Here is a 14,250-nt window from a genome sequence, read left to right on the forward strand (position 1 = left end):
TTCTCCACCCAGCTGAGGCTGCAGCTGAAGTGATTTTCTGTGATTTAAATACCTATGTGGAAATACTCTGGAGAGTTAGTAAAGCACTGACTTACGAAGGCTTCTGCATTAACATTCTTCTGGTTTTCAAGTGCATCCAAGTTTCTCTTTATATACATATGTGGAATACATACATATAGAATAACTGATATTCATAGAATAATGCAGAAATCAGCATTACTGAAGGCATTAATAAACTATCCACTGTGCTTTGGGACATCTTAGAATAAGATTCTAATAATGCCTGACAGCAAAGAGAATTCAAAAGGAGCCAGTGAATAAATGGGGAATGCCACCTAGGTTTTTTACGAATCCCCTTTCATTTTCTCCTGAAACATAAAAAATAACTTCCCCATAACATTAAGGAAAAGTTTGAAAAAATAAAATTACTTACGGTTGACTACCCTCATACAAGTTGATTTTGGTTATTTATAAACAAGCAAACAAAGAAAAAACAATAACAAGCCCTTTGCAATAGGACTAAGGATTCCTGAATACTTCCTTCAGGAAGCACTATGAGGGTAAATTGGTACCAGTGTTGGTCCTGGATACCACGTGATCCTTACCTTACCTTGCAAAGGGCTGAGAGTCAAAAATGTTTGTCTCTGGCCTCTGCTCTTTCTTAGGTAAAAGATTAATTAAGAGTGTAAATTATCTTTCAAGAGCTTTTTCCAAAACACTACAGAAGTAAATGCAGATCTTTTGCTTAGCAGGATTTAAAATCAGTTTAAATATTAGCCTTATGGTTCTTGTTAAGAGTTAGTTTAAAATGAGAATTTTGCAGCTAAAAGATTTGGAAACTTGGGGAATATTTTAAAGGTATAGATTATTAGGCTGCAGCCCCGCAGATTTGGGGCATGGGGCGGGAATCTATATTTTTAAAAGGCTCTCTTAGTGATTCTGGTTTGAGAATAAATATTTAGGTAACAGAAGGAGATAAGAGGCAAAGTGGTAGAGTCTAAAAAAAGTGTTTATAACAATGTGCCTTATGCTTTTACTTTTTCTTTTTGTATTGAAGTATAGTTGATTTACAATGTGTTAGTTTCAGGTGTACAGCAAAGTGGTTCATATATATATATATTATATATAATATATATATACTTTTTCAGATTCTTTTCCTTTACCGTAGGTTATTACAAGATATTGAATATAGGTCCCTGTGCTATACGTTAATCCCAAACTCCTAGTTTATCCTTCTTGCCCCTTTTTATGCCTTTTCTTTTTTGCTAAAAGATGATTGAAGAGTTTATTGTATATGTTGTTTGGAGGAGGCTTTTTCTTCCTCTTTATATACTTAAGGAAAACAAAATCTGAAGATACTGTTTTTTTTTTCCCCTAGGAGTTTGCACCTACCTAGCAATTTTGGGATAAAAGCACAAAAGAAATCTTATAAAGGCTATTATCCCATAGTGAAAGAATGATCCTTTATCTGCAGAGTGTAGTTGACAATGAAAACAAGGCTTGATGTATATATGTTAATATTACTCTTAGAATTTTTGAGTGTAGTGGTCTTAATATGTATCTTGGGGAAAAAAATAAGCAGTGGAAACATTCTTGTTCATATTTTTATTACTAAGATGGACAGTTATGCCTCAGTTGTTGAAATCTAGGAATTCTGGGAAACAAGCTGGAATTTGGGTTCACCCAAGTGTAAGTCTAGATAAACCAGTCATTTAGTCTGCATGCAGTTTGCAGTAAATGAAATTAAGCCAACTTTGTTTTGGAATATGTGAATCACAACAGCACTAAAACCCAGAAAGATTAATGGGCAGAGAATAGGAACAGGTTTTTCACAGGAGGAAATGCTTGCACACACGCCTATGGGGAAATGCTCCACTCCAAATCAAAGAAATGGAAGTAAAAAAGTAATGAGAAACCATTTTATGGCTACTTAATGAATACAGATACAAATAAAACAAAGCTAATGTGACCTGAGAAAATGAGTACATTCTTACATTTCTGGCAGCAATGTTAATAGCTCAGTTCTTTTTGAAGCCCATCGACAGTGGATGAAAAAGTCATACAAATGGTCAGACCCTTTGACCTGGCCATTCAACTTCTTGGAACCTATTCTAAAGACAAACTGCTAAAGAAGAAAAACGCTATAAGAAAAAACCCCCATTTATTGTATTGTTATTTCTGATGGTGAAAAATTAGAAGGAATGTAGGTGGCCAACAATCGAGAGATAAAATTGGAATTTTCTTTTAGCTATTCCAAATGATATTCAGGAAGACTGGAAATGAAAAAGATTTGGAAGAAAGCAAAGTAAAATGTATGTGTTTATATATTGTAATAAAATATGTAAAAAGATTATCAAGAAATAAACAGTTTTGTTTTATGGTGTTGGCAATATATGTGAAATTTAAAACAAAAAATTTTAGCAATAAATAAAAGATATTTTAAGAGGAGCGTTCTAAAGTGGAATGCTGGAATAATTTTTCTTCCTTCTTTGCCTTAATGCAGTAAAAATGGGTGAAATAAGAGTGAAATAAGATGCTTTTATTTGAAATTTGAGGGGTTTTAAAACTTTTCTCCTTTTAAAAAAATATTTATTTATTGGCTGCGTTGGGTCTTTGTTGCTGCACGCGGGCTTTCTCTAGTTGTGGCGAGTGGGGGCTACTCTTCATTGTGGTGTGCAGGCTTCTTGTTGCAGTGGCTTCTCCTGTTGTGGAGCACGGGCTCTAGGCGTGAGGGCTTCAGTAGTTGCAGCACACGGGCTCGTTAGTTGCGGCACACGGGCCCTAGAGCATGCGGGCTTCAGTAGTTGCGGCGTGTGGGCTCAGTAGTTGTGGTGCATGGGCTCTAGGGTGTGCGGGCTTCAGTAGTTGTGGCTCGAGGGCTCTAGAGCACAGGCTCAGTAGTTGTGGCACACGGGCTTAGTTGCTCCGCAGCATGTGGGATCTTCCTGGACCAGGGATTGAACCTGTGTCCCCTGCACTGGCAGGTGGATTCTTAACCACTGTGCCACCGGGGAAGCCCCTAAAACTTTTCTCCTTTTACTAGCTTACCACCCCAGATGAATTTTATAGCCACCTCAGTTGTCTTTTCTGCTTTAAAATTTTTGTAGCCACCCAAACCAAGCCTTTGCTGACTGTGGGGTCAGACTGTCTGGATTTCAGTCCTATTTCTATCACTTACCTGGAGAAACTATATGACCACTCTGTGCTTTGGTTTCCTCATCTGGAAAATGGAGATAATAATGGCCTCTAACTGGTGAGAACTAAATGATATAATGTATAAACAGTGCATAATAAGGTGAGTGGTACTAAAAGCATTCAATAATATAAGCTATTCTTTATCCATCTTTGGAAGTGACTCTTGATTGCCCATCCCGCTTTCTCCTTTGTTAACAGAATCCCAATTTTGTTCAGGCATCCGGCTGCAATGTGCCCAACCCCAGGGGATGAATGAAGACTTCTTAGCAGATCATGGCAATCCTATTCCCATTTGGCACAAATTCATTTAGAAGGGGTCATGTGACTTCATTCTGGTTCAGGAGATTTACTGGAAGACTGGGGGCTTCTGGGAAAGATATTTCTCCCTTATAAAAAAGAGAGAGGTTCAGGGAGTACATATTCCTTACCTCTCCCTGCCTCCAGTGTTCCTACTTTGGACATTCTTGTGTGATGATGTGTTGTTTGGAGCTTTTGCCACCATTTTGCAATCATAAGGAGGTGGTCACCAACTACCAAAGATGCAGAGCAAAAGGATGACATCACTGAACCACTGACCTACTCAGGCTAGAACAACCTACCTCAAAAGGTTTTGCTAAGAGATATATAAATGTCCAGATTGCTTAAGCCAATTTTAGTTGTTTTTTCTGATGTTTGCAGCTGAAAACATCCCAACTGATAGATAAGTTTAACTGTCATTGTCTAGTGTAGTGATTTTAAAATTATGCCACCAAAAGAAATTGTTTTTCATGAGTAGATTAAAATTTCTGAAATAAGTCAGCATTCTCCTATTAGTGTTTTATTATAGGTGCAGATTTTCATTATGGAAAGAATACTTTTAGAATTTAACCTTAGTTAATACCTATCGTATATTTTGGGCCTAGAAACATCTTTGAAAACTACTTTGATAATAAAAGTGAAATGTATGTGGACTTGTATGCTTTTAATTATCCACATGAAAAATATCCTCAAAATAAATACTGTAGTGATGTAGACATTTTGGTGAGAATGAATGTAAACCTGTAACTCGACAATTGATGATCCAGCTGCAGCTGTGATAGGATTATGGCTTAAATATTTTGAATATCTGTTTAAAAATAAACTTTAGTGCAGCTGATGAAGAGATTATGTGTTTTAATGGTTGTGTTTGCTTAAATTACATATCTAAAACAAATAGGAAGTTGTGTTTTCCCTTTGCTCTGTCATAAAAACTTTTTTTGTTTCCCAGCATACTGTTTGAATAAAAGTATGCTGGTGGCCACTTGATTATTCCACACATAGAGCAAAACTGGGAAGTTCTTCCTCTTTCATAATGTGAATCTTGTCCTCTTTTAAGAAGGTTAAATTGATAAAAATTGTCAAATATGTTTTCTATTGGGATTTTTATAATCAAAGTGAGTTTTAGACCACATTTTTCTTACATATTATGTAATTTTCAAGAATAATAAACTTTCTCCTTGTATAACTAAAAATGTTAGTTCTCCCTAAGCAAAAATTTTCTCAATTCCAGCACCCGCCCCGTCATTCCTCAAAGTACATATACATCAGTACTTCCCTCCACGTGGACACCACATGCTCTCTCTGCTTTGAGTTCCTTTTCATCATCCCAGAGATCCTTCTTCATTTGTAGCAAAGATCTGCTCCCATAGTATTCCACCATTGCCAATTGGTCCCTGTGTTAGTCATGGTTCTCCAGAGAAACAGAACCAATGGGAGATATATATATATATATATCACACACACACACTATTTTTTTAATATATATATAAATTATCCATATATATATGATCTATCTATATGGCATTTTTAATAAGGAATTGGTTCACATGATTATGGAAAGTCCAAAATCTGCAATGTGGGCCAGCAGCCTGTATACCCAGGGGAGCTAATGCAGCTCTCACTGGAATGGCTGCAGCTCCAGTCCCAAGGCAGTCTGCTGGAGAATTGCCCCTTGCTTGGGGAGGCTGGTCTTTCTGCTCTATTCGGGCCTTCAGCTGATTGGATGCGGCCCACCGGCATTATAGAGGGCAATCTGCTTTACCCAGAGTTCATCCATTTAAACATTAATCTCATCCAAACACACCCTCCAAGTTGACACATAAAATTAACCATCACAGTTCCCCTCCCATCCCCCTCCCCAGGTTGAAGGTAATGAGGCTCTGCTCTCTGCTCTTACTGCAGCATTGGGTAGGAAGCCAGGAGGGACAAGTGTGGATGTTGCTACTTTCTTCTTTTCTGCTTCTGGGTTGTTCAGGTATTTTGGGGAGCAGGGAGGAGGAGGGGGGACAAGGAGGAGGAAGGGACCCTGTCCAGAACCATTACTTAGCATGTACAGTTGATGGAGCCAATGTCTTAAGCCCGCAGAAACCTGTTGCCAGCCGTTTCCTGGTTCTTCTTGGGTGCCTCTGCTCCTCAGCTTGGACTCTTGTACTAAGTTGGGCAGAACCTTTCTTTATCGTGGAAGAGGCTGTATGTAGAGGGAAAGGTCTGTTAGAAAATAACTGCTCTTCACACCTGGGACCCTCAGGTTGGACTTGGAGAGAGAAGACTTGGTCTCTTGTCTTTTGTGTGGTTTTGGGTACATTACTCATCATCTTTGCACTCAAGTTTCCTCCTCTGCCAAATGGGGAGAATAATAAGGCCTCAGAACGTTGCCATGGGGATGATGTCAGAGGTTATGTGTAAGTGGTTTGTATCCTGTGAAGTACTGTATGAATTAAGTTTGGGTTTTTAGTTTATCCTACTTGTTGGCACCAAGCAAAACCTAATTTATATAAAGCAATCGATTTTGCTCTAGGTACTCAGGACTACTGCCAGTATGATTGCCCCATGATAGATTTGATAAATTTTCTTTCAAGGAAAAAAACGGTGTATTGTAAGGAGTTTGTTTCCTGGATTGGGGATCCATATTCAACAACCATGCCCCACCCTCGTGTGACTTGTAACACGTCTGGGTGTAGATCTGTTACCGCTGCCTTGCTTGGAAGCCCTTGCTGACAGTGAGGAGATGAATAATTAACCTAACACGTTCTTGTGCAATTTCTTTGTTGCCTGGTGTCATGTTCAAAGATTAGATTTTCTGGGAAGACGCTGCAACAATTTTTTCCCCGTGACATTGAAAATAAGGACCATGTTTGAATGAAATAAAAACTGACTGATCATTCATTAGCTTGGACATTTCATTCAATCAACACGAATTCATCACGGGGACTGCATCGTGCTGTGCCAGGTAGTAAGGAAGAAACGAAAGGGAAGAGATGGAAATAAGACTGGAAAGATACGGAGATGCTTGATGGCGAGGCCGGAGAGTTTGGATTTTATTTTGCTGGTGTTAAAACATGGGGGTTGTGAGTGTTTTGCTGTATCCTAGCTGTGTAATTTTGGGTAAATTATGCAACTACTCTGTGCCTCAATTTCTTCATCTGTGAAATGGAAAGAATGAGAATATAGCTCATAGCACTGTAGTGAGGATGAAATGAGATAATGCATGAAAAGCCCTTAGCATAGTGCCTGACCCTGGGGAGCTGCTGTAGGCGTTCGAGCTCTAGAAAATATGTGTCGGGAAGCAAATCTGGCAGTAGCGTGAGGGTAAGGTGCTACAATGGGAAGGGCTGACAAGGGTGGTGACGGGGAGACTGTTACAGGAAAAGCGGGATACTTGGCAGCACCAGGGGCCCAGGAATTCAAGCTCCCTTTGTAGGCTGGCTGGGCGGAATGGTTTAAGAATGTAGGAATGGTTTCTGTGCGGCAGGGCATAGTTATTCGTGGCCTTATAACTGGACTTCATATTTTGCCTGTTCTCTTCCTTCCTTTTCCTTCCTCAAAGCCTGGCCTTCATCAGGGCTCATGTGGCTGCATTGTGTTCACGTTCCTGATGTCATTTTCTGGTTTGGGGACAGAACAAAACAGTAGGAATGGAGCATTGGGGGAGAATCCAAAATACTCCTCCCTTTTCCCATTTTTTTCCCTGTGTTTTCTATTTCCATTTCAATGAGATAAAAGAGGTTGCATGATAATCTGAGTGCCATATTAGGGAATATATTTTATTTCTCTTGCCTTCCTAGTTTTTAAAATGTTCCTGGAGGAATTTAGGTACAACTTTGATTTGAATGGCCTCGGTGCTTTTAATTTTTCCTGAACGGGAAGACATTCCCGTGTCTTTAGGAGTCACAGTCAATTGTGATGCTCCAGCTGCCTCCTGACTCGAGTGATGAGTACAGAATCGTCGTGCTGATTCTCACGGGGCAGCCCAGCAACTGCTACCACTGTTACGAAAAATAACTCCACAAACAACTTTGCTCTCAAGTTTCCTCTTCCCCTTGACCTGATAAAAAACTATAGCAAACAGCCTCTTTATTTTGTAAGGTAAATGAGCACCCTTGAGTTAATCTGTTTTGTAATTGGGACATTTCCATAGATTTTCTTAAAACAAGCAGTGTGTGTAGCCAACCTGTGGGTAGCCAGCCTTCAAGATTGGCTACCCACAGACTTACCCACCTATCCATGTATTTTTACCAGGAATGGAGTGATCAATCATCTTGATAGAGCAGGGGGTTAGCTGAAGAGATAATTTGCGTCACTGCTTGAGATGTGGAGGTGGCTTTCTTTAAAAAATTGTCAAGCCAAAACTTTGTTGAGGGTAGAAAGCAAATAGTAAATAGTCTCTGTACATGTTGTCATTTCCCCCATTCTCTGTTTTTCTGTCTCCTCAGCAACCGTTTCAATGAACATAAGAGACACACACGGTATTCTGTCCCACCTCTATCCTGACATATGCCTGGTGGCAATGAATAGAAATGCTTATTAGCAAATAATATTAGAAGCGTTCTAAATTCTTCAGAAAGACGGGAGTAAATAAAAATTACTGCCCGCTGCTTAGATACTGACCAGTCTGAGGCTGACACATTCTTCTTATCTGCTAAATTAGTAAGAGAGTGGGAAGCAATTTTCTCCTAATGCTATTGTATCCCTTGATGTACAGATTTATCTCAATTTTCCCATTATACCATGGGTAGTTGCTTAAGAGAGTTGTGCCCAAGCATTTAAACAATTACCCTGTTTTTTAATGTGGCTGCTGACATGAGCTATTAAGAAACTTCAAACTTTAACAGCAGCTGCTTCCTTTGTCATTTATAGCCACCTAAGTTGTTTTGAATTTCTTTTCATTTTTAAGATGTGGCTCCCATGTGTGAGAAGCATTTGGTTATTTTGATATTTTTGCCTTGGAGTATACAATGTCAATGACTGTGCGCTAACTTTTATACATAGATCATTTCATGTCTGTGTTCGTGGGTGACATAACAATAGTTCTGTGCCTATTCATAGTGCTGTTTGATTTCTTAACTCCCTTGTTTTGGGCCCACAAATATTTCCTCTTTGTATGTTTTCTTGACCTTCATTTATTTGTTTTAACAAGTGAGTTTTAGGAAGCCCCAACTAGCTTGAACTTATTAACATTGATTCAATTAACACAAAATTTAGAGTTCAGGCCCAAGTTTCTCTTACTTATAAAACAATTTTTTTTTCTTTTTTTTGGTCTTAAAAAAAAGTTGTACTTCTGAGGCACTGGATTCCTTGTTTCTTAGGCTGTCTAGGAATCCTTTTTTTTTTTTTTTTTTTTTGTGGTACGCGGGCCTCTCACTGTCGTGGCCTCTCCCGTTGTGGAGCACAGGCTCAGAGGCCGTGGCTCACGGGCCCAGCCGCTCCGCGGCATGTGGGCTCTTCCTGGACCAGGGCACGAACCCGCGTGCCCTGCATTGGCAGGCGGACTCTCAACCACTGCGCCACCAGGGAAGCCCTCTAGGAATCCTTTTGAGCTAGTCTTACAGACTTTCTTGCTGCTGTTGACATCGTAAGACAAATTCAGTAGTGTGAACTAGAAACACATTGCATATTTAGTGAATATATGTGTGTAGTAAATACTCAAAAATGGTAGACTTAGTTTATTTTTGTTTTGCTTTGGTTTGATTTGTGGAAATTTATTCCTCTAAATGGCTTTTCTAGTATGGTGGTGTGGGTCCACTTTAGTCATTGGAATTCTTGCTCAGTGAAATTGAAGGAAATCTCAGCACTTTCTAGAAACTCTGTTCCAGCAGAGCTGTAATTAGAGCAGGGCAATATTATTTCCCTGAGCAAATAAGTTTGCTGCTTATTTGGCTAGTCACAAAATTTAGGCCTCTTTATTCAGGTCTCAAAGCAAAGGAACTTGTACTTTTTGTGGCCCTTCCATGTGTGGTTAACCTGGTGGACTGAGAATTTCCACACTGGGGCTTCCAGCTGACATAATTTCCCTGGGTTCCTCCCGTTTGAGTTGTAGAGAGACTACACAGAGGTTTTCTGGTCTCATCGTGGGAGATGACATAAATAGAAGCATGTCCTTTGCCTCCCTTGATGGGTGAATCAAGTCCCAAAGTCTGCCTACATTGGAGTGTCCTGTTGACCGTTCTTGACCTTCCCCCTAGCTGAGAGGAAGGGGGTCATTCTTCCATGGGAAGAATAGCCTGGAGGGGTTAGAAGAAGAGTTCTTTTCTTCATGGTGAACCTGGAGAGGTGGCTTTGCTAGTTTAACCTAGTCGCTGTGGTTGTAACTGGGGACAGAAACGCCTTAACAAGTAAGTGGTTTGTAGACTTGCTGAAGATGGACTTTGATGCCTGGCTCCTCCGGTCTCTTTTGCTAAACGTGGCATAACTGGAAACGTAGGAAGCCTTAGGACCAAGCATACTGAAATTGTTTTCTTTTGGCCAGAATTAGAATTTGGTTTTACTTTTCTGGATAGTCCAAGTTACCATGATTATCAAACTGAAAATAAGACAAAGCAACAGATAATATCATAAAATATTTGCTACGTAGGTCTGTTATAACTTTAGTTTCTCTATGCTAATTTTTCTCTTTCTAATTTTATAAATAGTATTAGATTTATTTAGATAATAACCTGCTAAAATAACTAATCATGAAGAAGGACATGCTTTCATGGAATTCTCCAAGAATAATCACGTATTTCCCAGTATGTAATAAGCATTTAATAACTTGATGAAAGAATGAATGATAGAGTTTAAGGGTCTATTGATAACGTTTTATTTCCAATTCAAGTTTTTATATATAGGGTACTGTTACAAAATAAATCAAGAGGTTATATTTAAAGGAGATCTTTTAAATGATTAGGGGGAAAAAGCACAGTAGCATAAATGTATATTTTTATATTGATATTGTACAAGTATTTTTATTATGTTTGCAGGCTTTAGTTTATTTATTAGCTCATAGTGGGAAGACCTTTGAAGAGTTTCTTTTCGTCTTTCAGGCTACTGGAACTATGTAGTGAATCATCAAAATAAATTCTTCCTTTTTATTACTCCTACATTAGAACCTGGCATACTGGAGGTATACAGTAAATCTTGAAGAACAATAAGCACCTCTGTTTCTTAAAAGAAAGAAAAAAATCTCCCTTTCAGTTACTTCTGATTTTTAAAAATATTAAAACAATATAGATTCAAATGTTAGTTTTTCTTTCTCATCCTTAACTTTTTTCAGATTGTAAAAGCAATAGCAATTCATGATAGAGAATTTAGAGATACAGAGAATTAAAATTACCTGTAAACTTTATTACCCAGAGACAGCCCTGTTTAATCTTGATACATTTGTTTCCATTCTAGTATGTTGCCATGTATATTCTACAGAGCATTTGCCATATAAGATGAACAAGAGTTGAAGTAGAAGATCTGTCTACTGTGCCCCTCTTGGAGATCCATAATGCATATTGGCAATATTAAAGGCTCTGAGAAGGTCTGCAGGAAAGAAACCTTTCAGTTAGTGTTTCCTAAGCGTATTTGACTCCTAGCACTGTGTGTGTTTGTGTGCGTGCGGGTGCATGTGTAATGCCTATTGGCATGTTCACACATTGACAAATTTAATTCTATTTTCCTTTTCTCCTTTTAAGTCATGAGCTTTTCTGACAGACTTCCCTGGCAATGGGAAATTCTCCTCTAATTTTTCAGACCTGATGTCTTGGTACACCTCAGAAACAGGACTGAGATTCAGAAAGAGAAAATTTGTCCTGGAAAGGAGGAGTAATCTTCAAATGCATGACCATTGTGGGCTGTATAACATGATTTTGCATACCTCCAGTCCAAAAAATCAAATTTATTCATGGTCAAGAGGATGTTTCTGAGCCTTTGCCAGCTGTGGATTATGTATCTGGGGAAAGCTGATGGAGAGGCCTTTGATCACAGGCGGGCTTGTTGTAGAATTTCCTGGCTGCAAAGAGCAGACAGTTACTTTTAAGAGAGGATGGGTGTGTGTTAGGGTGGGCTGGAGAATGGGCCAGAAAATTGTGAGGTTTGGTTATTATGCAGTATACCATGTCCTCGGATCTGTCTTTCTGAGATGACTTATCTGCAGTAAAACATTACCACATGCTGCTGTGGTTAATCAAAAAAACTTACTTTAAGACTGCTGTAGCCACACTAAATCTAAACTGGGCACAAAGCGTTGTTTCTCTCAGAGAAGGACTCGCTGGAAACAAGTGAGGTCGAATCTAGCAATTTTGTAAAGGTTTCCTTTACGCTTCTAGCAACTGTCACTGGTGTCACTAGCTTGCCGTTTTTAGAACAGTTTCGGGGATTCCCATCTTGCTTCTTGCCCAGCTCTTCCTCTTAATTTCTGAAATACCTCGAGTTTAGTAGTTGAAGTCTGACCAACTTTTATTTTGCAATACGGGGGCCTCATCACTGCTGTGGCCTCTCCTGTTGCGGAGCACAGGCTCCGGATGCGCAGGCTCAGCGGCCGTGGCTCACGGGCCCAGCCGCTTCACGGCATGTGGGATCTTCCCAGACCGGGGCATGAACCCGTGTCCCCTGCATCGGCAGGCGGACTCTCAACCACTGTGCCACCAGGGAAGCCCTCTTTTTTTTTTTTTTTTTAAGAAGGTACCAATCTGGTTTGACTTACCTCTTGAGTATATTTTTCTATGTAAGTTTTATTCCATAATTAACAATTCAACCATTGGTATTTTAGGAAATGCAGAAGTCATATGACCCCAAATGCATATATTATAAGGGAGAGTGTTTGAGAGATTAGCAGAAAAATGAAAAGCCCCTCTTCTGACTGAAAACCCACATTGAAGCCATTTGAGAAGAATTAGACTGATTGTATTTGGTATTTTTTTCGCCAATATTCACCACATATACTTCCTCTTATGCAGTCTAATCTGAGGATGCCATGTAAATGGGTCACTGTGAAATGCAGCAATTTAATTTTTCTCCAATCGAACGATCTCATTTCTATTAACTTTTGAAGGTTTACAGCAGTGAAAGTATTTTTGCTTCTATGTATGAAGTTTAAAAACATCATTTTTTTTCATAAAGTACAAGAGCAGCCAATTTCACTGTCGAATAAAAATAAAAACTAGGATTTAAAAATTAGCCCAAAGTGGCATTTAGGAACTTAGCTGTAGGCTGCTGTGCTGATACCATGACAAACCAAAGTATAGGGTTGGGTCAGGTTTTGTTTCGGTTTTCTTTTCAATATCCAGTGCTCGTGGATTAAGTTCTAGAAATGTTCCAATTGTAAGGCAGGGATCTGTTTGGATTCCATCATGGGTATGTTCCTTGGGTTGGATGCTGGAGGGTGAGGCACGTTTCGCCAGACCCATGTCAACTACCTAGTAATCATCAAAGTCAAAAAATTCATTGTCTCCTCCTTGGTATTCCATTCCCTGGAAATCTGCTCGGTACTGCAAGATACCTCCAATTGCACCAAATCCTTTCACAAACTGGGATCCTTCTTGTGCCTTATCTGTGACAATTTCCAACATAGCGCCAAATTTTTTTTTATAGTTGTCAGCAAACCATTCCAACAGGGGCATCATGCTCATGTTCTTGTCGTGTCTGTCTGTAAAATGAGATTTATCCTTCTCTTTCTCTGGAGTTGATAGAAAATTTTGTCCTCTTCTGTGCTTTGCCAGTGAGCAACATCTCTCTGGCTGACGTCATCAAAGTATCGCTCTATTAATTTCTTCTCCTGAATGAGCTTCACGTTGGAGAGGACTTCAGTAGATATCTCAATACCTTGGTTGAATCCACTTTTACCACCGTAGGATGTATCAACTAATTTAAAAACTTTTGATTGTAACCTCTGATCAAACATACCAGATAGACTTCGTTCAGTTTTAGTCAGCTGATCCAGCTAAAACGAGACCAGTCACATTCACTTTGTCCCCAGAAATAAACAGCTGCCCCGCAGTCTGAGCTACTTTCCAGATAGAGTTAGGTCACTTCCCATTCTTAAATGGGCAAGATGCAGGCTGGTTGACCTCCTCCACCATGTTTCTTTGGGAGAGCCACAGTGAATTTGTGCAGGACTTCTCTTGTATTTCCTTGGAGTGTGCCAAAAAGTCACCACTACCATCTGTTACAATGATGCCAGCTGGCTGTCTTCTGGAAGCAGTGCCGTAAGAGCCTCTGGATGGAATTGGTTGTCCCACAAATACAGTGACGTATCAATTGGTTTGAAAGGTTCAAAGTCAATGTTGACTTTCTTTTCCTTTCCCTCTTCTGTTACAGTTGTAGCACGGTAAACTACCAGGCCATTTGGATGTACTTCGTTATAAAACTTGAGTCTTTGTTGTACAGATGTAATGGCTCCCAGGACTGAAAGGCGGTTTGCTAGTAACTTAAAGTAACTTAAAGTTTGCTAGTAACTTAAGGTAACTTAAAGTAACTTAAAGTTCCAAACTCCTCTGCTAACATTTTTGCCACTCTTGAAATCTGGTCTTTGGGAGGGACGGTCAGTGATATCATGCCTGTGCCTTTGCTGCGGGCGGCCTCCAAGCTCTTAATGAGCTTCTTACCCTTCCAGATCTCCATGTTCCTGTCGGCAGCGCTGGGGTCATCTGCTGTGTTCTCGCTGCCTTCTCCCTCAGGGCCCACTCTTTGGTGGCACTTGTTTGTTCATATCAAGGCTCGAATTACATTCCGTTGTTGGGCATACAGGTTTCTTTCTCCCGTTTGGTCGGTCTTACTTGCTTAAATGACATTCATTTG

At 39.6% G+C, this 14,250-nt stretch overlaps 1 protein-coding gene and 1 pseudogene across 1 annotated transcript in view; one reads left to right on the forward strand and one right to left on the reverse strand.

Moving 5' to 3' along the window:
- ANKRD44 (ankyrin repeat domain 44) overlaps positions 1-14,250 on the forward strand; it is a 319,078-nt gene that overhangs the window by 55,003 nt on the left and 249,825 nt on the right. The window lies entirely within an intron of this gene.
- LOC132428469 (eukaryotic peptide chain release factor subunit 1-like) lies at positions 12,395-14,138 on the reverse strand (annotated as a pseudogene).

This window comes from Delphinus delphis, chromosome 7, assembly GCF_949987515.2.
Source record: "Delphinus delphis chromosome 7, mDelDel1.2, whole genome shotgun sequence".
Lineage (NCBI taxonomy): Eukaryota > Metazoa > Chordata > Mammalia > Artiodactyla > Delphinidae > Delphinus > Delphinus delphis.